Source organism: Formica exsecta, unplaced genomic scaffold (genome assembly GCF_003651465.1).
Source record: "Formica exsecta isolate Colony F162 unplaced genomic scaffold, ASM365146v1 scaffold690, whole genome shotgun sequence".
NCBI lineage: Eukaryota > Metazoa > Arthropoda > Insecta > Hymenoptera > Formicidae > Formica > Formica exsecta.
Window position 1 is genome coordinate 32,564 of NW_021853456.1, and position 24,290 is coordinate 56,853.

Below are 24,290 nucleotides of genomic sequence, written 5' to 3' on the forward strand. Positions count from 1 at the left end.
TGCCGTTTCGGCAATAGCTTTATTTACATTCAGGAGAATTATGCCAAAACGAGAGACGTATCGCATCCATTTGTAAAATAATATTCATTCGAAGTAGGAATAATCGCATTCACCGATGCACCGTACGGCGAAGAAAAAAAGAGAGAGAATTAAGATATCCGAGTCATAGCATCGGCACGTGCTTCTCGTTTCTAGGATTGTCACCAAGTTCCCGCGCCAACAGGTGTCCCTTTCACGGCAGTTTCTCTGAATGAATCGTCCCCGACGAGGGAGAGAAAGAGAGGATGCCGGGCGAGAGGAGGAGAGCACGGTTGTACAAGCTCTCTCTCTCTCTCTCTGTCACCCCACCCACGAGGTAGACGACAGACGAAACGGAATGGTAAACGGAACGAGGGGATTTAAGGTCGTCGGCTAAAGTGTTGTCCTCTCGCGCGACGTCGTTTATTAATCCGAATCATCTCGTTGATCGATTCTTCGTATCAAACAATAGATTCGGCGATACGATTTTGATAATTGTTGATTTCATTTGTACGTTCGACTGTCGCGAAACGGACGAGCTTCTTCGAGATACGCGACAGACCGTGAATCGCATGGCAAATGGGCAATATTTGTTCGGCGAGCTACGCGCAGTCACAACGGAAACGGATTCAACGCGACACGAAGAGGGACAGAGCGAGAGGGAATCGAGGGATATCCCGAGGGACAGAGTGAAAGAGCCGGAGATAGCCAGAAGGAGAGAGCGAGCGCGAGAGGAAGAAGGAGGAAATTCGTAGGGATCGCAGGGATCCGAATAATCCGTAGTAGCAGTCACAGAACAGAGCTCCACGAGCCGTCGGCTCGTGCGGGTCTCGCCTTTCTCGAGCTCGTTTTGTCGTATATCGTACAGTTTACTCTTTCTCGCGATACGTCGGATTGTAGCTCGATTTACCAATTTCCTCGACATCATATTCTTTGTTCGTAAGTTAAATAATGTTATTTCTCCGTTTCGTTATAAATCTCTCTTTCTCTGTCTCTCTCTCTCATATAACATTATAAAATTTGTTTCAATCTAAAAAGAGCGATAGAATTGTTGTTTATTTTATGGGTTATTTTTTATCCACAACAGTTTTCAACAACTTTCCGTATATGTAATTATTTTAATGTCGAAGGTGACAATTATATGGTGATATTATTATGACGATTAATTATTATTATTATATATATATATAAAATGACAATTATATTATACTCATTGTCAGTGACATTTGTCGCGGCATTCGGTTTCGAAAATGAAAGAACCAAGATCGTCTTGGTTTTTTGACAAATTCTTTAATACATTTCACGGATTCCGATCGCGGAAGCTCTCGCGCGGATATCGATCGGAAAAGAGCGAAACCACGGTCGCGTTTAAAAAATAGGATGATCAAGAGGCTGCGACACGGCCTTCCTGTGCGGTCCGATCGCGTGTACCGCTGACGTCGTTACATTCTGATAATGCACGGCAACGGTAGCGGCAGCAACGGCTACACACAGGCGAGCCACATCTACGACGAGTCAAACATACACATACATATATACACAAGCATCGCGCGCGCGCGCGCCTGCACATCTACATATATACGAGTGCACATCGACCCCGGCGCCGTTCTACGCCGTTCTACCGGACCGATACAACAGCATGTGCCCAGAACCGCACCGATAATTCAGGGGGATTTTTCTTGCGGTTTACTGCGCGGCGCCGGCTGCGTTGTTCCGTCCGGACTGCTCAGAGATATAGAACCGAATTGCGCCGGACGCGCCGTATTTCGTGCGCTCCCGAATAATAATAACGTTTAAAAAGCAGAGTATGTGCAGACGACAACGACGAATGTGGAGAGAGAGCCGCGTGCCGGAGCTTGCTATGCGGAACCATGCGCGCGCGCGCGCGCGCGCGCACGAGACACGCGTGGTAATGAGCGCACAATGCGTGAATCGTTACTGCCGCTTGGTGTATTTTTAAATGCCGCGTTTATTTTTCATCGCGAGACGCTGCCTCTCTGACAACATTACGTTGCTTTTTGACTTTTCTTGAAAAGGCGTATCTGAGACACGTATCTGGAAAGCCGTTATCTTGATCGAGAATGCCAACAGATATTCCTGTTATAGGCTGAAAAAAGTAATTGATTGCAATAATTACTCGCATCGTATCTCGTATCTATATATATATATATATATATATATATTTATGCCCTACGGTAATCGGCGAGGAAATAATAATGCGGCCGCGTTGCGCATAGCTAACGAGACGAGTCAATTATATCAATTAATTCGCCTAACTCGGTCGGACGAACGAACGATCGCGCGCAAACTACTTATTCGGAATTGAGCCTCTAATTGGGAATCCGCGAAAAGAGGTCGCGCCGGGGAGACAAAGAGGAAAGAAGGGAAAAGCACAGAGGAGAAACATACAGGCGTAACGTAATTTTTCTTTATTCTTCCTCGCTAGCACGGCGCTTAGTATGTACCTGGCATAACAACAGCCAGCCAGAAACTACGTGGGAGTGCGCGCGGCCCTGGACTATAATTCTATGCGCTATTAGCCGTTTAATTATAAAATTGTGCATAGATTAATTGGCTCCCGTAATGGCTCTAACAATGCACAGACATATTGTGAGAGAGCGAGAGATTCAGGGAGGAGGGAGGAAAGAAGGGGTAGTACACAGAGAATAGAATCGCGAGAAGAGAGGGGGTGAAAAGGGGGAGAGCAAGAGTAGAACAGAAAGAGGGAGAGAGAGAGAGAGAGAGAGCGAGATGGCAGCAGAAAGCCGTTATTAATATTTATTTCCTCTGCTTGCTCCTCCTAGCTCCTGGTTGTTGCCGTGCGCCGATGCGTGGTTATAGGCTACGTAAGCTTTTAATATCTATGCGCTCGTGTTAACTGCACGAATACACAAATAGGGCTCGGTAAAGTCCTCGTATGAACGCGACTGTGTTCTCTTCGTGGCTCACGGAAAGCATCGCGATATTATTCGACGGACGGACGTCTCGAAAAGGGATCGCTCTCGATTCTTTTGCTGCAGCGACGCCGAGTGGAGGACGATCGGTCTCCTTTCTCTCCCTCTTTCTCTCTCTCTTTCTCTCTTTCTTTCTCTCCGTACACACAAGCATGTATCTATCTGGTAATTGTATCGTTTACAGCAGCTGGCAGGCCTCTCGGCCTTTTTTTTCCCCGTTCCGTATCCTGCACGGGGAATTGGGCCGCCAGCGTGATATTATAAAGGCTCGCATGACCCTATTGTTAGCATTACTTTTCATCGAGATACATATATATACGCGCGTGTGTTACCGCCGCGCTTCTACGTATATACACGCGTCCGTAGACTCCCCCACGACGTGTGTGTGTGTGTGTGTGTGTGTGTGTGTCTCCATTAAATCTGCTTGTCGATTAATCCCATAACCGAAAACGAAGTCCGCGCGTTTGCCGTGTACTAGTTGCCGTGAGAACAATTCACAGGCAACTGCAATCGATGAAAACCGCGAAGCGGATATAGAGCCTTGAACTTTATAAAATACAGTAATGCGATAAAAACGCAGCCGCGCGCTGACTTTTTATTGATAAAAAGTGGAAATTGTTCCGCCTCGATTGGAAAACTCGAGTGCATCATAACGCATTCGAACGCCGGTCAGTTATTAGCCATTTCGCGGTGCTCGTGCCCAGGGCCATTTAATAATATAGTCGCTAACATCGAGAGGATATACCATCGCTTATTTTATTTATTTGTTCGTTCATTTATTCGTCGGTCTCTGCAGCAGCTGTAGCTGCGGTAGTTTATCGACTTGTTTAATTACTTTACACCACTACTTTACGCCACACTCGAGAAACCGGAGCGCGCGGAGCGACCTTCTCCATTTGTAGTATCTTTACAGCTTTCGAAGCACGGCCAGCGGTCACTAATCTCTTCTTACACAATCGTTCTTAATTTACGGAAATTAATTGAAAACACAAATCTGAGAGGGGTGCCTTTCTTCCCAGCATCCGTCCGCCGCCCTTTGCCCACGATGCCGTTCGCCATCGCCACCCACAGTCTATTCCGCGCGTTTCGCTCATAATTCTCGGTAATTAATAATCTGCAACAAGTAATAATAAAGCCAGTAATCCGGCTGCGCGCGGCGCCGCAGTCGAGCAGCGTTCTTAATTCTGGATAATTAATGCAAAGACAAACAAGAAGGATTAAAATCGAGCTACCCACCCACCGTTCTTTTTCTCGTTGTTTCTCCGAACTTCTCCCTCTTTTTAACGCTGCTGCTGCTCACTTCTCGTTCTATAACGTTGGCCAAAGATGGCCGACCGTTGCAGCCATGCGAGATATTCGCCACTTCTCTTTTATTTCTTTCCCCGTATTCGCAAAATTTATGAAGCTTGGCGATTTTCTTTCTTTGGCGAAAAGATATAAGAAAACTTACTAAAATATGTTTGCAATTTACATTTTGAATTATTCCAAATTATCGCAATGCGTTGTAAATTTGGTCGTTTTATTAAATCGATTTAAAGCAAAATTTAATTGTCGCCCTTTTTAGCATTCAATGTTTGATCGCGAGGCATCTAAGAATCATCAAACTGCGCGATCTTATTGCGCGGATCCGGAGTAATTAAAGAGAGCGTTAATTTGCATCGAAGAAGAATAGGGGAGAGGGAGGGTGTGTTGGCTGCGCGTGCAATGATAAAGTCACAATATTATTATCGCGATCTGTATCGTCTGCCGGCCGTCTGCATGCGGTAAGACGAGATCCTTTCTCGAGGACGATGGGAACCCGTGTACGGTACGCCCAGAAAGAAGAGGAGAGCCAGGAAAGAGAGAGAGCAGGATGCGAGCGGGCCCATGGCTATAATCACGAGGCCTCTTGATGGCGAGATACAAATGCAAGTCATCGGGGCCCCGTATTGTATCGCAATGGCGCCAGGCTCCCGTTCCGCGTTTCCCTTTCGGCGTTCTCCGATGCGTTCTCTATCGTTGCCGTGCATTCGACGGAACCTAAGAAAGGCTCCCAATTTAAGGCGTTAAATACGCGACTGTTGCGGCGATATGGCGTTGATATCTTATATTTTCTGCCGTGCCGTTAATTCTCGCCAATCATGATGGGTCGGTGGATACGGTTTGATCGAACTGCGAAAGTTAATTTCTCGTATCATTTAAAAGATAAACGGTTCTTTCACAGAATTTATAAATGATACGCGCTATTTGAAACCGCCTATACATTGCGTATAATTTCTTTCTGCCGCACAACTTTAACGATATTATATTTTTATTTGACTCTGTATTTATCAAGTCAAAGATTATAAAGATTTATTTTTTTGGGAAAAGCACAGAGGAGAAACATACAGGCGTAACGTAATTTTTCTTTATTCTTCCTCGCTAGCACGGCGCTTAGTATGTACCTGGCATAACAACAGCCAGCCAGAAACTACGTGGGAGTGCGCGCGGCCCTGGACTATAATTCTATGCGCTATTAGCCGTTTAATTATAAAATTGTGCATAGATTAATTGGCTCCCGTAATGGCTCTAACAATGCACAGACATATTGTGAGAGAGCGAGAGATTCAGGGAGGAGGGAGGAAAGAAGGGGTAGTACACAGAGAATAGAATCGCGAGAAGAGAGGGGGTGAAAAGGGGGAGAGCAAGAGTAGAACAGAAAGAGGGAGAGAGAGAGAGAGAGAGAGCGAGATGGCAGCAGAAAGCCGTTATTAATATTTATTTCCTCTGCTTGCTCCTCCTAGCTCCTGGTTGTTGCCGTGCGCCGATGCGTGGTTATAGGCTACGTAAGCTTTTAATATCTATGCGCTCGTGTTAACTGCACGAATACACAAATAGGGCTCGGTAAAGTCCTCGTATGAACGCGACTGTGTTCTCTTCGTGGCTCACGGAAAGCATCGCGATATTATTCGACGGACGGACGTCTCGAAAAGGGATCGCTCTCGATTCTTTTGCTGCAGCGACGCCGAGTGGAGGACGATCGGTCTCCTTTCTCTCCCTCTTTCTCTCTCTCTTTCTCTCTTTCTTTCTCTCCGTACACACAAGCATGTATCTATCTGGTAATTGTATCGTTTACAGCAGCTGGCAGGCCTCTCGGCCTTTTTTTTCCCCGTTCCGTATCCTGCACGGGGAATTGGGCCGCCAGCGTGATATTATAAAGGCTCGCATGACCCTATTGTTAGCATTACTTTTCATCGAGATACATATATATATGCGCGTGTGTTACCGCCACGCTTCTACGTATATACACGCGTCCGTAGACTCCCCCACGACGTGTGTGTGTGTGTGTGTGTGTGTGTGTGTCTCCATTAAATCTGCTTGTCGATTAATCCCATAACCGAAAACGAAGTCCGCGCGTTTGCCGTGTACTAGTTGCCGTGAGAACAATTCACAGGCAACTGCAATCGATGAAAACCGCGAAGCGGATATAGAGCCTTGAACTTTATAAAATACAGTAATGCGATAAAAACGCAGCCGCGCGCTGACTTTTTATTGATAAAAAGTGGAAATTGTTCCGCCTCGATTGGAAAACTCGAGTGCATCATAACGCATTCGAACGCCGGTCAGTTATTAGCCATTTCGCGGTGCTCGTGCCCAGGGCCATTTAATAATATAGTCGCTAACATCGAGAGGATATACCATCGCTTATTTTATTTATTTGTTCGTTCATTTATTCGTCGGTCTCTGCAGCAGCTGTAGCTGCGGTAGTTTATCGACTTGTTTAATTACTTTACACCACTACTTTACGCCACACTCGAGAAACCGGAGCGCGCGGAGCGACCTTCTCCATTTGTAGTATCTTTACAGCTTTCGAAGCACGGCCAGCGGTCACTAATCTCTTCTTACACAATCGTTCTTAATTTACGGAAATTAATTGAAAACACAAATCTGAGAGGGGTGCCTTTCTTCCCAGCATCCGTCCGCCGCCCTTTGCCCACGATGCCGTTCGCCATCGCCACCCACAGTCTATTCCGCGCGTTTCGCTCATAATTCTCGGTAATTAATAATCTGCAACAAGTAATAATAAAGCCAGTAATCCGGCTGCGCGCGGCGCCGCAGTCGAGCAGCGTTCTTAATTCTGGATAATTAATGCAAAGACAAACAAGAAGGATTAAAATCGAGCTACCCACCCACCGTTCTTTTTCTCGTTGTTTCTCCGAACTTCTCCCTCTTTTTAACGCTGCTGCTGCTGCTCGCTTCTCGTTCTATAACGTTGGCCAAAGATGGCCGACCGTTGCAGCCATGCGAGATATTCGCCACTTCTCTTTTATTTCTTTCCCCGTATTCGCAAAATTTATGAAGCTTGGCGATTTTCTTTCTTTGGCGAAAAGATATAAGAAAACTTACTAAAATATGTTTGCAATTTACATTTTGAATTATTCCAAATTATCGCAATGCGTTGTAAATTTGGTCGTTTTATTAAATCGATTTAAAGCAAAATTTAATTGTCGCCCTTTTTAGCATTCAATGTTTGATCGCGAGGCATCTAAGAATCATCAAACTGCGCGATCTTATTGCGCGGATCCGGAGTAATTAAAGAGAGCGTTAATTTGCATCGAAGAAGAATAGGGGAGAGGGAGGGTGTGTTGGCTGCGCGTGCAATGATAAAGTCACAATATTATTATCGCGATCTGTATCGTCTGCCGGCCGTCTGCATGCGGTAAGACGAGATCCTTTCTCGAGGACGATGGGAACCCGTGTACGGTACGCCCAGAAAGAAGAGGAGAGCCAGGAAAGAGAGAGAGCAGGATGCGAGCGGGCCCATGGCTATAATCACGAGGCCTCTTGATGGCGAGATACAAATGCAAGTCATCGGGGCCCCGTATTGTATCGCAATGGCGCCAGGCTCCCGTTCCGCGTTTCCCTTTCGGCGTTCTCCGATGCGTTCTCTATCGTTGCCGTGCATTCGACGGAACCTAAGAAAGGCTCCCAATTTAAGGCGTTAAATACGCGACTGTTGCGGCGATATGGCGTTGATATCTTATATTTTCTGCCGTGCCGTTAATTCTCGCCAATCATGATGGGTCGGTGGATACGGTTTGATCGAACTGCGAAAGTTAATTTCTCGTATCATTTAAAAGATAAACGGTTCTTTCACAGAATTTATAAATGATACGCGCTATTTGAAACCGCCTATACATTGCGTATAATTTCTTTCTGCCGCACAACTTTAACGATATTATATTTTTATTTGACTCTGTATTTATCAAGTCAAAGATTATAAAGATTTATTTTTTTAAATTATATACATTGTATACATATATACAAAATTTTTAGATAATTTTTAGCCACTTGGTGATCAAGTGCAGATCGTACGCTCGATCTTGATAGATTTTATCGTAGATTCGGAAAGAATAAAAACGTAAAATCTCACAAGTCGGTCGCATTCCCGAGACAAGCGTGCAAGATTTGGCCGGAATATTTTCTCTGGACGAGAGCGATTGGGTTGCATTATATACTTTTAACAATGGCCCACGCATGTCGCGTCACAGGAGCTAAAATCGATTGTTTCTGCGCGAACCAGTGACCCACATAAAAACAGCTGACTGCGATGGCGGGACCCACGAGTCCTGTTTCGTTCTTTCCCCTTGATTCACCCTTGTTGCGACGATACCGCCGCCCTCGTAAAGAACTATCCCCAAGAGCGCATCTTTTGCTCTCGCCCGTTGACTAAAACGCGATACGACTCATCGAGTAAAACAAGGGTCTTTAATCCTTCTGTATTTTTATCATTACCTCGGATTGGATGGAATCGATCTCTCATAGGAATACATTTATTACACATAATATCCACATAAATTCATAAATAATTTGAGATAGATTTATAGATGGATTAATCGATTTTAAATCGGGAAGTCTTCAAAAATTTTCTACTTTTCTATCAATCAGGGTGATCATGTTTCATCATAAACGACAAGACAGAGGAGCTTAAAGAAAAAACTTTATACGAAATATGTAGTAGATCGCAATAAAGTTCCTTTAATCGATACTGTCTTATGGATTTCTGGTAGTATTTCGTGTCCTGCATTACGGAAAACATTCGGCGCGGGCACCACGGGCTCTTAACCATCTCTCTCGGGAGACGCGTTTAAGAATCCCGCGTTTGTACATGCAATCGCGTGTTCTCGTCGAGTAAGCTGTGCCTCGATAGAGCGAACCTCGTCGTGGACGTGTCGTGCTACCGGCGCGCTTAGGTCCGTAAATCCTTTACGGCAACAATTTTATGCGACCGCGGATTTAACGGAATTGATCCGAAGGTCAATACAAATCGTCTCTCTCTCTCTCTCTCTTTTTCTCCCTCGACTATATCGTTATCTTATTATCGTAATCACTCATATCTGATAGTGGGGATTTGCATTAGACGATTAGTTTCTTCTACCTCTTTTTATTTCATACTTCTTTTGTTTATTTACCTAGGACATGGATCATTATCTTCACGATATCATTACTTACATTTTTATTTGTGAAAATATTACGAAATCGCTTGTTTAGATTACGTTAATCAATCGAATGCTGAAATGTACGGCAAATATATATATATCTAGTTTGATTCACATAGAGATAGAGAGATTGTCTTTGTCATACATATAATTTACAAATATATATTTTACGAATGATTGATTGGCCGGAAATGGTATGAGAAACATTTCGTTAAGGTACACATCGCTCAACGATCGAATTATTATGTTGCGATTAACTAGCAGATATCACAACTAGAGGAAATAATTTATATTCGGCGATATATGTTTTCTCACTAAATTACAAAAATACGTGATACCGGAGAACTTCTTAATCCGCAGGAAAGTCGCCGCATTTGCACTGTATAATTGCCATAATTATGCGTCGCACGGTAATATCAGAGCCGGCATATTACGGCCTTACATCGGAATGCCGCAGTCCGAACGAATTTCAAGTTTTCGTCGGCGCGGCCGTCGTATGCAAACTGCACGAAAGGCGTCCTTTCCGCCTCTCACGAGGCAGCCTGTCACAACGATACTCGGTAATTTCGAGTGATTCGTGGACGACGTCAGCGAGCATATCGCACCCCTTTCGCGAGAGAGGGCTTTCGTGTGCACGCTAGCCACTCCAACTCGTTACACACGGTAATTAAACGACGCACGAGACCACCCCGAGAAGCTAGGTGGCAGTTAGAACTTGGGCATTTAAGAGGAATCAAGTCGTTGTTAGAACTCGGCTCGTACACCGTATACGCTTATTCGGATCGATTGTGCAAACGTCGCGATTAGCATCAAGCATTATTGATACGATTTTTTTCTTTTAGTTGTTTATGAGCTTATATAACGTTGCGGAAGGATATATTTAAGTATCGGATCGGTAGTTTAGAAACGTGATTCGAGAACGTTTCGACGTCATCATATGGCGTGAAACAGTGCCGATCGAGAAGGCAGTGGCAGCTTCTTTCGAGCGAGGTCGTCCGTTTGGCTCGCGTGCCGCCAAGTTTGGCGCAACGTCGGCGTCGTGCGTCAATCAAAATCGGGGCTTTCGAGTAGTTGCTCCTATAGTAATGATTCCCGCGCGATGTCGAGTCGATCTTACGTACATGGACGCCTGATAGCCCCTATGATATACCCTTGAAGGGTGCCCCCCGACTGCGGAGTCGTCAGCCCAGTCAGCCAACTCGAGCGGTGTTTGCCGGTTTTGTCGGGCGAGGAGCCATCTTTACACGCGTGCGGTCCGCTCGCGTGATGCACGCATACCACCTCTCCTCCTTGGTATTCCGCTCCTTCTTTCTTCCTCGCGGGACTCGTCTGCAGCTTTCTCCCTTTCTCTCTCTTTCTCTCTCGATTCAATGTACATCTTTGCGAACGCTTACCTCAGCTTTACGTGCGACCGTTTACGCGCTTTTCCCTTTCACGCACGAATGTAGACTTACGGGATAAATACCACGTGATTGCGAGATATCGATCGAACAAGTTACGCGGGCATCCGTGGCGGAATTAGTGTTCCTAAGTTCTTGATAGTCTTCATAGCTATTGCTGAGAGAGAGAGAGAGAGAGAGAGAGAGAGAGAATGGAGAGGAAAATAACCGGCGATAACTAATATCGATCGTCACGCGGACCATTGGACGGTGATTCGTTTACCTAAGTTGCGCGATTTGTGTATATTTTTGCTTAAGGTTTCGTCGTCGGAAATCGAACATTTTCTAAGTAAAGAAAAACAAACGATCGCGTGTCGGTACATGCTAAAATACGGATAGTAATATTGTGTTATCGTTTCGCGATAACGTAAGCAACGATATTTGATCTAAATGAACGAGTTCGTCGGGCTATTAAGCTCAAGAATATATGTTGAGTCTGCATTGTTTTTGGAATTAGCCGAAATTACTTTTTCATTAACACGGCATCGCGATCTTAAAATGCCGAATTGAAGAGGGAACCGGCTCTAGATCGACACGCCTAGATTTCTAATGTAATCATCCGGTTCCATCTTTCTTCCTCTCTCCACGATCTAGGCGATTTTGCATTAAATTGAGAAAAGAGGAGAGATACTCTCGTGTATACTTTCAGTCCATAGCATAATAATACAATATGTAAATAATACAAACCCATCCGGTCTATGACCTGCGCTGACGATAAAAGAGAAAAAGCGTATGGCGATTCGATTGTTTCTATTTTTTATTTCTTCCTTAGCTATTCAAGTGTCTAATTTTGATTGGCATTTCTTCAAAGCGCGCGCCGACTAAGGATTATCAGGCCATCTCTTTTTTACTTATTACTTTGTTACTTCAGCTAAGTTCAATTTTTAATCAAGAACGTCAACTATACGTGCGAGAGGTAGATTTCTTGCACGGTCGCGATCGTCGGCAAGTTCTTCGTGCGCGTTTGACAAAAAAATTTCATTCTCATAATTAATTCGTGTTCTTCCAGCATCTCGAGGATTACTTCTTCCTATCAACGGTCGTGTCTAACCGATCGCCGTGCAACGCGCAATCTTCTAATTTCTCCGCGTTCATGTACATCTCGAGATAATGGCAAATAATATGTAATTATATCATTGTTGGGAATTAGCTGCCAGCCGTTGTTGTTACATACAGTTTGGACGCGGCCCGCGAACGAGCAGTCGAGGTGTTATTAGCGTTTGACATTGATACATCCGACCACAGATCGTGCTCGCAGTGGCGTGGATATAGCGTTATCCGCTTTGTTATATCCGATCGGGTTCGACGATCGCGTCGATGACGATTCCGCAGACAGGTGTTTGCCATGTTTGTCGCTTTGATGGGGGCGATAACGAATTACAACCGAGCGTGAATTAATTAGGGCGGCAAGGAATGGCTCGGAGATAAGAAATATTTTTAATAATTTAGTTTGGATTAAAATATTATTGTATAATAATATTTATAAAATTATAAAATATTATTGTATATGCTTGGGAGGGAAGGAAAGAAAATTAATGATTACTGCTAATTCAAGACGATACAATCGTTTCTTAATATTTCAGGAATAATCAAGGATATATATATAATTTTTGATCAAGATAGAATCGAACAAAACGATCTGTTCGAATGCGATTAACTATTGCGCATGGCGAACATCCACGAGCGAGCATAGGCATGTAATTACGCGGGATTCTGGCTCGCGAAAGCGTTCGCTATTTATCAACGTCGCTCGTTATGGCATCTTCTCGAGGTAGAGCAATCTGGCAAAAGTGGAGATAATAATCGCGGGCGGCGTTTCGATTCGGTGTAATTGTCAAAATTTCGAGATTGACACAGGCGGTTTATATATTCATCGAGATCGCTGTAAAATTATTAAACGATTTAATCTCCAGTGGCGTTAACGATAACATATATACCGTGATCCATCCCGACAAAGAGCAATGATCGGATTGTATCGCGCTGCAAATAAATTATAACATAATTGTTTGACGTTTTGCAAGTAAAGTTATGCCCGCAGTTACGTTGAAATTGCCTCAATTATACTAACTTTACGCTTTCCGGTCATGCCTTGCGATTGCGATAGCACGTCGCCGATTTCTTTTTAATCCCGTTGACGATCTGCCATCATCGAGAAAGTCCGTGCATGTATCCTGAACGGACTCGCGAGAAAGCAGCGACGAGGATCCTCGCGCGCGGTGTCTCGCTGGCGATTATTATCGCCTGACACAGGCCATAAAGTACATTTTAATTCGCGCACATCGCGCGAGATAAGACCGGCCGACTGGCTAACCGAGCGCTAACCGTGCGTGTGCTCGGTACATATCTAGAGAGGGTATATACGATATTGCTGTGCGCGATCGTGGGACAATCAGACTTGCAAAAACGGGACTTAATTGGGCCTTTAATCGCGGCGGAATGATGATTAATCGCGGAATAGTCGGGCGTAATCTGGGTACGTACCAAGTACGTATTCGAATACGAGCCGCAAGATAAATCGCAGGCATCCTCGAGGCAGGAATACGACGACGGCTGTACGTGCCAGAAAACGATCGTAACTTAAACACCTGCGAACCTCGTATGTATGTGTAATACCTTGCACTGAATTATTTATCTATCGACACATATGATAGATATCGAACTCTCCTCTCTCGCGAACGCGAGAAGAACCGTACGACGATGAAGCGCGTGCCTAAACGTATCCGAGTGTGGGTTGCCGTTAACTTAATAATACGCGGTTTCGTTCGTATAACCATACGTATATAAACGCGTAGCCAGGCTTCTCGTTGACTCGATCGTATCTCACGCCGTCTAGAGTTTAGACACCCGTTGTGCCCGCGAAAATATCAGTATCGTATAAACTTGATACGAGCGCGCGTTGTGAGAGGGGAGGAGGGGATCCTATATATGCGATGTATGTATTTATGGGAATCTTCTGCTCGGCCAATTTCGGATATGAGAGCGAGCTAAAGAAAGCGGACGCAGAAATAGGAGAGCGAAGAATTCCGCTCCGTTGTCGGGAACGAGCGGAGTTTTGTCGGCGCGAATATTTCGTTGCTTTTACTCTCATTCTTCTCTCTTTCCATCGCTACGGCCGCGGTACTTTAGACGGACCATACCATCTGCCTCTCTTTCCCGCGTTTTCGATGCCTTTTTTTTTTTTTCATTTTCATTTCCCGCAGCGCGCGTAAACGAAAATACTCGGGCCGCATCGCGGTGCGGCGTTTTAATCAAAACATTTAAAATAGTATTATAGACATAATATTTTAAACATTTAAAACTGTATATATTTGTTACATTATATATTGTCACTAATAAGGAAGACATTTAAATGGCAATAATAGTGTGCTTGGAATTATTTTGACTTTAATATTCTTCAAATCTGTTAATATTTGAAGCTCGCGATACGGAAAAATGTATAGCTATTTCCTCGATATCTCGCTTCCGATGAACCGCGGGACGATGATGACGCCGTGGACGCGACACGGCCGCGCGTCTCAGCCCCTTAAGAGAGTTCGCAAACGAGCTGCCGCCGTTAATGAGGCGATATTTCAGTTTTTGAATAACTGACCTAGCCCGGGAGAGAGCGAGAGAGAGGATACACGTCGAACCGGTTCCGAGAGAGCAGTCTCGGCCGCGTCTACCCGTGGAAACATATGTCTCAGAGCGTCCCCTCCCCCCTCCCCCTCACCCTTTTCCCCTCCCCTTCCCCCCGTCGCCTTTGTCTGACGCTTTGTACGCGCGCTCGTTCCCGATTTTATCGGCTCGGTACTCATAATTCGCGCGTTGCATGCGTATCTGCTCATCTGGTCTAGAGCATCTTCCTATACCACCGCGCACCTCTATACAGCCTTTTCCCCTTTTCGTTGCTGCTTTTATCGGTCGCGCGTACTGTACGTGCGCGCTGCATACATCATCCGGTCGATTCGGTACCTAATGGCCGTTTCGGTCTCGGACGTGTAGGTACCTACCTACGCTTCGATCTACGTCTCCTCCCTGCCGCCCTGTTCTTCGCCACGAAGTTTCCTTGTCGAATCTCGTTTTTCTCGTACATCATGCGCGATGCGTAACAAGAGAGCGCGCATGAGTGCCCGACAAATCGTACAGACGCGATCAAATATTTTTCCTTCTACCTTTCGCGTCGCTGGATCGATGATTCGAGATTGATCTCGACGAGAGAGAGAGAGAGAGAGAAAGAGAAACGACATATTTTTTTCGTTTCGAGTTCCGATCATTTCTCATGTTAATAAGCGTTTCATAGACCGGACCAGCCAACAGGCTGTTCTGTGTTTCGCGACGAAAGGTTCGGGCAACTAGCGGGGGAGAAGGGAAGAAAAGAGTGCCAGATCGATCGAAACGAGGTTGCTGCGGGCAAACAAGAAGCAACGGCTGCCGTTCGGTATATACGCAACATAGTAGCGTAGAGAATGAAAAGAAGAAAGATCAGGCGCATCGAGCATCGAGAGATAGAGAGAAAGGGAGAGCGAGGGCGAGCGAGATCGCCGATCGAGGGACACGGGCGAAAAAGATTCACTGCCGATCAGATATCGACGAATCGAAATGAAAACCAAACAAGCCCACCTCCCGCCAACCCGATCCTCGCACCGCCGCGCCTCGCTTCATCGATAATTGATAGAATAAATTAAATCATTTGTCTTGGTGGGAAATTAAAAAGTTAATTTATATACGCGCGCGCGGATAGCCGGGGCGTATCTGGCCTCAGTCTCTCGACTGAGAGAAAGAAAGAGAGAAGGGAAGAGAGACAGACGAGCTACACCTACACACGCGGGCTCTATTCGTTTCCTCGTGGAGCATTAGACGCGCGGAAGAAACCGTCCCGGGATGCATCATTTGGTATTACCGAGTGGACCACGGATGAGAGAAAAAGAGAGAGAGAGAGAGAAAGAGGAGTAGATGTGAGACAAGGAATATATGCGAAGGGGTGGAGGATAAGAAAAGAGCGAGAACTATACGCAGTGGTGGATGGTGAATCGTTTTGTTTTTGGCTCGTCTTTCGATTTATTCCTCGCTGATGAATCAGGTGTGGCTTTTTCTCTTTCTTCCTCGACCGAGAGCGAGATTACTTTTGTGGGCGGGTCGCTTTCTGTCAGTGCCTCCGAGGTTACAGTCAGGTATAAAGAGAGAGAGAGAGAGAGAGAGAGAGGGGGGGGGAGGGGACGGAGAAAGAGAGATACTTTCGCGCTAACGTTCGGCCTGTCTCTACGGCAACTCTCGCGCGCGCTCCCGAGTTCTTCTTCCAGCTTGTCTTCCTGATTTGATGTAAATTGGAACACGGAGGGTAGTGTGATGGTACTGATACCCTCTCGCGCGAGGTATCCGATACTCCCAAGCACACGTATCAATCTTTAACGTTATATTTCAGTGGCGCGAGCACACTCTGGTATCGAATTCTTGCAAGCGGAACGCCTTTTATCACAGTCGCTATTATTAATACGATTTCTATTGTCATTTTGAATAAACGATTTGATACACATAGGAGGTGAGAATATATTAGAATTATTATCGAAAGCTTAACGAGATTAACAAACGAATTTCATCGCGTTCCGGGTCCACGATGTGGATCGTCTATCGAGAAGGAATAAATCCACGGTTCAACGAGGTCGTAAAACGCTCGTGCAACCAGACAGAGAACCGGGCACTGCCTTCTACGAGGCCCTCGACGGAGGCGGTCCCGGCGCGAGCTCACGTGTTTGAAATTACAATAAATATTGAGCGCCAATTAGAAGGAATGTTTTTACAGATGATACGCGCGCCTGATATATACCGGTCGTGTGTATGTGCGTATGTCTGTGCTGCAATATCTCGCGTGAAATGGAAAGGGGGAATTGTACCATCGCGCCGTGATCGTCATCGTCATTATCAACGTCATCGTGCTCGACACGCAGTAACGTTGAGCGCGGCGCCTCTGACGATATTGGTTTAGGCGTAACAGTGCCTGCGATTACTAATAAATAACGAGAGAAGCTCGCTAAGCGTCGGAGATGGCGGTGGGAACGGGAGGGGACGATTGCCCGGCTTTAAGAAAGAGAAGGAAGGCGCACTGTGGCGGGTTTGGGATATGCGCGTAAGGAAGAGAACGAGGAAGGCCCTGCTTTGACGGGCCGACGTTCGGCCATGGCCCGGCCGTCTGTTTTCTCAGGCAACAACAGAAAACGAAATATATGCGTGCGAAACGCAACACGTTTTCTCTCTCTCTCTCTCTCTCTTTTTCTCTTCCTCTTTTGCGATGCGAGCATCTCTTCCTACTTCACTTTATTCTGCACTCTCTGCTCCCTGTCTATCCACCGCGTCACCGTCTCGTCTCTGTCTTACCATCCTTACCGCTCTATTGGGATGCAAAGCGCGAACGGTGTAAGTCGTTAAATTTGTTTTCAGCCGGGCATGTCACAGGCCGATCATTGTACAATGATATTTCATACATAATTTCAATATTTGATATTAATATCGAATAATAAAAATATCAGTAATACGATAGAAAAATGCAAAGATTTTGAGACAAATGTTAATAAAAGGTTGACAATGATGCGCGATTTTCTTTGTATGAGTTTAACACGAGTGAAAAAGAAAGAAAAAAAAAGCGGGAAAGCAACATCTCTCGCACGAAAAGTTAAAGGGCCAACAAATAGGAGAAACAAAGCTCGGTCTCGAGAAGCGGCAGCGAAGGACGATTTGTTCGCGCCGCGGGAGTTCGGCTTAACGAAAATAAGCAAACTTCTCACATAATTCACTGGGGACTTGGTCTGAGGGCCCGGGGCCCCTCCCTCTACCTCCTCCCCACGAAACGAGCCAAACGAACGAATACAAATAGAAATCATTAATGGTTTTGTTTCGAGAACTCGGTCCCGGCCTCGAGCCAGAGCGGGACGATAATGATTCGTTAATGATTGCCCGTGCCACGTCGTCGCTACAAAATTCGATTCTTCCTTCGCAAAGTGGAAACGACTTTGTCTTGCCCGACCGCAAGTACAAACGCCGTGGCCTATGGAACAATCGGGATTTCACGCGGATCGAGTAACATCGTGGTCTCGACTCGAATTATCGAGACCGCGATGTATAACGGACAGAAAGGAAGTCAGAGCAGGTAGCTTTCGGGCCCCTTAAAAACACCGCGTCGTACATCATCGATTTTTCAGCACGAATGTTCCAAAGTGTTTTAAACTACGTGCGTTATAAGCGATACTACATCGGCCTTCTCGTGATAATTTCCTCACGAACAGATCCGTCCTTGTTTGTTACGGTCTCAATTTACTACGTCCTTGAGTGTCACGTTTATTTCTGTCAAATGGTTGTCCGGTAATTTTAAGATCGCTGTAATTTACACAAGAGCCTTCTAAAATTGATTTGAAGGTAGAACGCATCGTTCGACTCGGAACATTTCACACGATAATCGCGCGCGATAGTTTTTCACTTTGATTTCTCAACTTGCGGATCTGAAAACGATCACTGGATACATCCAACATACGGCTCGGGACATTGGCGCGTCGGGGTTTACAGAGTACATACGTGAAAGCATTTCTTTCCAGCAGCCAGTCGGAACGTCGTATCGATCAATGACAAAAATGTTTCGAACAATACGACCCCGTTTCTTTATTATAGTCATCAGTCATTCGGTATAAATATTAAATTCGCTAAAAAACTCGCCTCGACGGCTAGGAGAGGTGGGGTCGAAATTGCACCGTCAGCCTGCGGCACAAAGAATACACGAGAGAGCAGCTGACCGATATCGTCGATCGAGGGGTGCGCCGATCTCGGTGGATTCTGTACGATCTGAAATCGACTTTTGCGATTGCTATCTGATAAAAAGGGATTACGCGCTGTCACGACGCGCAAAAGATGGAAGCCTTATAGCTCAACTCGTCGAATTTTCGTCAAATACACTCGCTCATTAATTTCATATATGTCAAATTATAAACGTCAAATTTAATTTAAATCAACTCTGTACGCGCAACTGTGTGTGTGTTTTCTTAAAATATATTTTTTTATGCATATTGTGTGTGTTGTGTGTGTGTTAAGAGAAGTAAGTTGAACACCTTAAAGAATGTATCGATTGTATTAATGTTTTATTGTCACTTATATAATTCCACGATCAACGGATATTCAGTCTACACTTTTGCAAATATCCTAATTACCGGGTGGCCCGCGTGTGACGATGAATCTCGGTGGCGAGGAGGCCCTGTAAATTGTATCCAGAAGCAACGGTCGCGTCTCCTCCGCGCCGAGTCCTCTCGAGGCAGGAGAATCATTGTGGTCGCTAGGAACAAAAGGAATTTCAAAAGAAGTAGCCGAGGGAGCCCATTGTCGTGGGAAGCGGTCGTTTAGCGTTCGGTAATGAAGAACATCTGAGAGAGAGAGTGAGAGAAAGAGAGGACGCGCGAATGCCCCGGGAGGAAACAACAAACGTGTCCGCAACTAAACGCGCGCCTCATTCGAGCACCTACGAGAAGAGCACTTTACCACCCGGGAAGGATAGCAGGATGCCGGCTGTTTTCTCTCTCTCGTCTCAACTAGACAATGTGTTCGATCCTCGGTAATAGCTTTATAATTACGAAGGCGACAGAATGCATCACATCGTTGGATCGAGGAATCTTTTCTTCTCAGCTTTGTATATATGTATAGAGCAGAGTCCGGATATTCAGTCGGGTTGCAAGATCCTCTCGACCTCTCTTATACGTTTCAATGTTCACATTTGCAACGATCATATTTTTACTCTTTGTTAATCTTGGTCAAAATTTAATTTTCAATTCTACAGAATATTATCCGAAAGAAATGAAATTTCTACATTTTACGCGTCGAATCGATAGAGGAAAGAAATCTCTGGCGCGCTTCTTCCACGACGCGATGCATGCATTCGCATTTGCGTCCTCGATAACCAGGATTTCACTGCGGCCGATGATGGCGGGAACACATTGAACCGACCTCGCTCGAGAAACGCCGCGCCGTAATCGTTTCAGATAGAAAACAGGAAGCGCGCGAGTGTGTCTTGATCGACGAGCGAGCGAGCGAGCGAGCGAACGCGCTTACCAGCATCTAAGGCAACGCGCTAAATAATCGCTTCTGTAGGCATAAGCGAACACAATGGTACTCGGCATTAATTAACGTACAAATTAGCATCACCGGGGTTAGCGAACAGAGCAGTGATTACGTTTTAATGATACCGACCGTCAGCATGGCTGCGATTCCTCGGGTTGTTGGCAGCGCGTCGAGATATCCGAGGATTTTCTATTCTACTCTGTTCCATTCTTTTTTTTTTTTTCATATAACGCAACTTCTATTGTCCCTCTCCGTCTTGCGCGCGCGCGCGCATTTTTCCTCATTCCACACTAGAGAGACGGCGATAGCAACTTGAAAGTATCGAACCGCCGTAATAAAAGCGGCATTTTATATATTAAATTCTTGCGAAAGTTGGCGAGTTCGTGGTACGGCTGCGGGACGTTTGTTTTAATCTCTCTTTCTTGTATCCTATTGCCGTATGCATACTTTTGCCAATTTCTTATTTGAGATCTCGTCGCAATGTGTGTCCTTTTGAAATAGCAATAAATATATAATTATGTTATTCGTTATAATTGTCACGTTCCTTTCTCGAACTCTCAAAGTAGTTCTGCGTGAGAGTCGGCAGTTTTCCTGTCCGGTTGTGAAATATCACGGAAATGTTACCGGTTCAATTTCACCGCCGACATGAACACTAATTGCGCTAATTCGCATGTAGCGCAATCGTAATTTTATTTCGAATTGTCAGTGAATACATGTGCCAATGAATATAGATATAGATATTCATGACTGTGAATACATAGCAATTTACTTTCTTTTATATTATTTTCGCGCGATATATATGATTATTTTCTTCCGCGATTTTCTTGCGGAAGCTCCGCGTTTGGCTTTTACGCAGATCTGTGTTGTCGACGCGTGAATGCAATATTGCGATAATTTAAGGCGCGTCCTTCCTATTCTCTCGGTCACGCTCTCGCGCGCGTAACATGCGTTCGTGGCACGTGGTGCACGCAAGACGTCTCGACTCAACAGAGGCACACGGTTAAACGATTACGTCGCGAGACACCTTTCATTTTACATTATGCAAATTGCCTTCAGTCTGAACTTTTTATTCAACGCTGATTGATTTTTAATTGATACCGGAAATGTTATTTTAGACAGAACTTTGTAGACAAGTGATATATGTGATGTATGTGTATCTCGTACTTTGTAATCTTATTTTTACAATATATTAGATCATCTCATATTTCTAAACGTTGGAAACTTATGTAATGAAGTCATCACTTAATCATTTCACGCTAATGCCGCTGATAATCGCAGTAGCGAGTAACATAAAATTTTCTTGCATTTAATACCCGTTTAACTGATAACGAGAGCTACCGTGTGAGCATTGGAGTTGGCTTCTTTCCGGAATGCCCGTGCGTTCTTAATTAGTTTCCTCGCTCTCGACATTGTAATGCGCCTAGCGAGGTTGTTAATACGCGAGTCGTTAATACGGCCAGTCTGGAGGGCATTAGCGTTACGCGTGCACTCTTTAAGCCTTCGTGCGTTTAGGCATTAGCATACGTTCATATACAACGATGAGTGCATCCTGGCCGCTCTATAAAAGGACGCAGAGTGCAAGCGATGTTCATATACGATATAAAAGAAAGATCAAACTCTAAATTACTTTCCTGAATTTCTCGTATGAATTCGCCTTTCAAAGTATCAAAGTACCTTTCAAAGTTTCATTCGCGAGATACCGCTACGTGTACCGTTCCATCGTAATGTCACGAGTGCCGCAACGGAATTCACCTTTGTCGAAGTATCGATCGTGCCGTTGGTAAAAGTCGGAGCGTCATGCCGAATAGCGTAGAGGAGAATTTCCGTTTTCACCTTCCACTTTATACGACGGTGGCGAGCCTCGCCATATATAGGAGGGCACCTTAATTATTAAACTATATCCTAGACGCTGAAATTGCGAGGCGTTACGCGAGACGTATTTTTCTCGTCCTCCAAACTCGTTCCCTTCTTCGTCACTCTTTCTTGCCATTTCGACAGTTCAGTCATATTCTTCTATCGCGATCTTTTTATGTTCGCGAGAGGATCCTTAGATGATAATTATCGCGATTACATTATTTGTCGTACACCTCCATCCACTTTTGACAAACCTGATTGTCACTGTAACAAGCGGCTACGTAAAACATGTGTTATGCCGGAATTATGTACGTAATATTGCAGGCACTAATATGTATGGATCACATTGCTTCTGCTCCGTGGCATTTAATATGTACGACACGACGTACGATATGAGCGTTTCGTGTACAAGACCGTCGCTTCTTCTAGTGACGAGTAGTTATTTTCGAAAATGCCACATTGATATATTGCATTAAAATAAAAAAATAAAAAAAAAATAAATAAAATTTGCCGGTATTCGGAGGTTACAATGTTAACGAGAGTAAAAGGAAACTGATACTTTGGGGATTAGCGTCGCTGATGGTGATTAGCCGTGTAATTTCGTCAACGCGAGACTCTCTCGCGGCGTTCTACGCTGGCGCGTAGAAAAGTCTCGCGCCAGCCGGCGCGAATAAATCGTTCGTGATGTTTCTTCCACTTACGTCCGTTCGTACGTGCGTACGTACGGGTCTCTCTTAAGATCTTAAGCGCAACGGAGCCTGGGAGTTATGGTAACCGTAAATAATCCCACGGGTACGGTAATGGCAATACCTGAGCGCGCCGGGTATCGTGATTGTGCGCGACGCGCGGCTATTTACTCGCGCCGCGCGACTCGTCTCGGCTCGAGACTTCGGAGATGGACGCTGTGTTATTATAGACGTTCCTTTTTATCCGGCGCCGGATGCTTATCGGCGACGCTTATTTTTCGCCGGCCATGGTAAACGGGCTGCCAACGGAGATCGACAACGCCACGGATACCGTATGTGCTCCGCGTTAATAACACACGTCTCCTCTCTTCACGGCGATTCCGCTCGTCTCGATTTCAGCACGCTCTCTCTCCCTCCTCTTTCCTCTTAGAACTTTTAGAGTCGTTTTTCTAGTCTTCTTTCTCTGCCTTTAAATCATATTCGAGCAACGCATTAAGTTTTTCTTTTTTTCTTTTTTTTTTTTTTTCATGTCGGACTTGCCGAAACTAAAATTACTCACGTCAGTGAAATATAATATTTTTAACTTTATAAGATTCTCTCTCTACATTTCTCTCAGTGCTCCTTCTCGAATTACAATATTTAATTCTCTTTCAATATCTCTATTAGATTGCCTATCAGTGATCTACATTAAACTAATAAGTCTTCACGGCTGATATTGAAATACGCCCTTGTCTGGTATAACGAGGGTGCAATGTTTTGTTCGGGTTAGCGCGCGCCACGTAAGTCCACGGTGTAACCGTATTTCGGATTCGGATCGAGATGCCTGCCCTTAATATTTCACGCGCTGCACTCTCGCGCTCGGCACGCTTGACGGTACCTGAAAGGGCACCGCACTCTATTTTCGTCGGCCCGCTCCTGTCATCCTGTCGCATAATCGCCCCGCGGGTGTCACCTCGCGTTTAAAGAGGCGCCCGATTTCACGCCCCCGTCGATCGCCACGGGTGGCCGACATTCGGTTGCGCGACAGTCCTCATCCGGGCGATGCCCTAAACGCATTCTGAATGCTCTCTAAACCTCCGAGGACCGCCTCTAGAATGAAAAAGAGAGAGAAAGAGAGAAAGAGAAAAAGAAAGAGAGACAGATATTCGCCGCTGCTTACGCGCTACTGTCATCGTCTCTGTCGTTGGTCCATCTGCCTTCCTCTTTCTCTCTCCCTCAGCTTCTCTCTTTCTCTTGCAAATATCGCTCACGCCCCGATTATCGCGGTAAATAGCAGGATTTTACGCATCCCCGAATTATCTCGGATACGCGTCGGGAAAAGAAGACATCAGCAGGAGGGTAACTACCGGTGCGCGTGAATATGGCTTCGATCGTACTTATTGGCATATTGTCATCCTTCTGTCTCCGAGATATTCATTTCTTTTTTATTCGAATGTGACAGACACTATATAAAATGTAAATAAAAAAAAGGTAACATAATATTTCTGCCTTGATATATATATATATACTCAATCTATATTACTTTTGAACGGTATTTTCTTTTTCTGGGCGCGAGAATTGTTCCAACCATCGGATTTCACGATCCCAGTTCTTCCGCGCCGTGAGATATGTTTCATCAATCATGTCGTAGAAACTCGCGCAACGTTGTTCAGCGGAATTACGCGTGCGCATCGAAGAACGCATGTGCTCGACCGGCCGATTTGCCTCGCGGAGGAGAGGAATACACGCGCGCGCGCGCGCGCGCGCGAGCGTTATATCTTTCGCTCCGACAAATTGCCCTTAGCGCTATCTCATCGTAGCTTCCGGTAGCGT

At 45.2% G+C, this 24,290-nt stretch overlaps 1 protein-coding gene across 6 annotated transcripts in view; it reads left to right on the plus strand.

The window, feature by feature from the left end:
- The window catches only part of LOC115243135 (dachshund homolog 2), a 198,405-nt gene that overhangs the window by 1,690 nt on the left and 172,425 nt on the right, over nucleotides 1-24,290 (plus strand). The gene's annotated exons all lie outside the window — the stretch shown is intronic.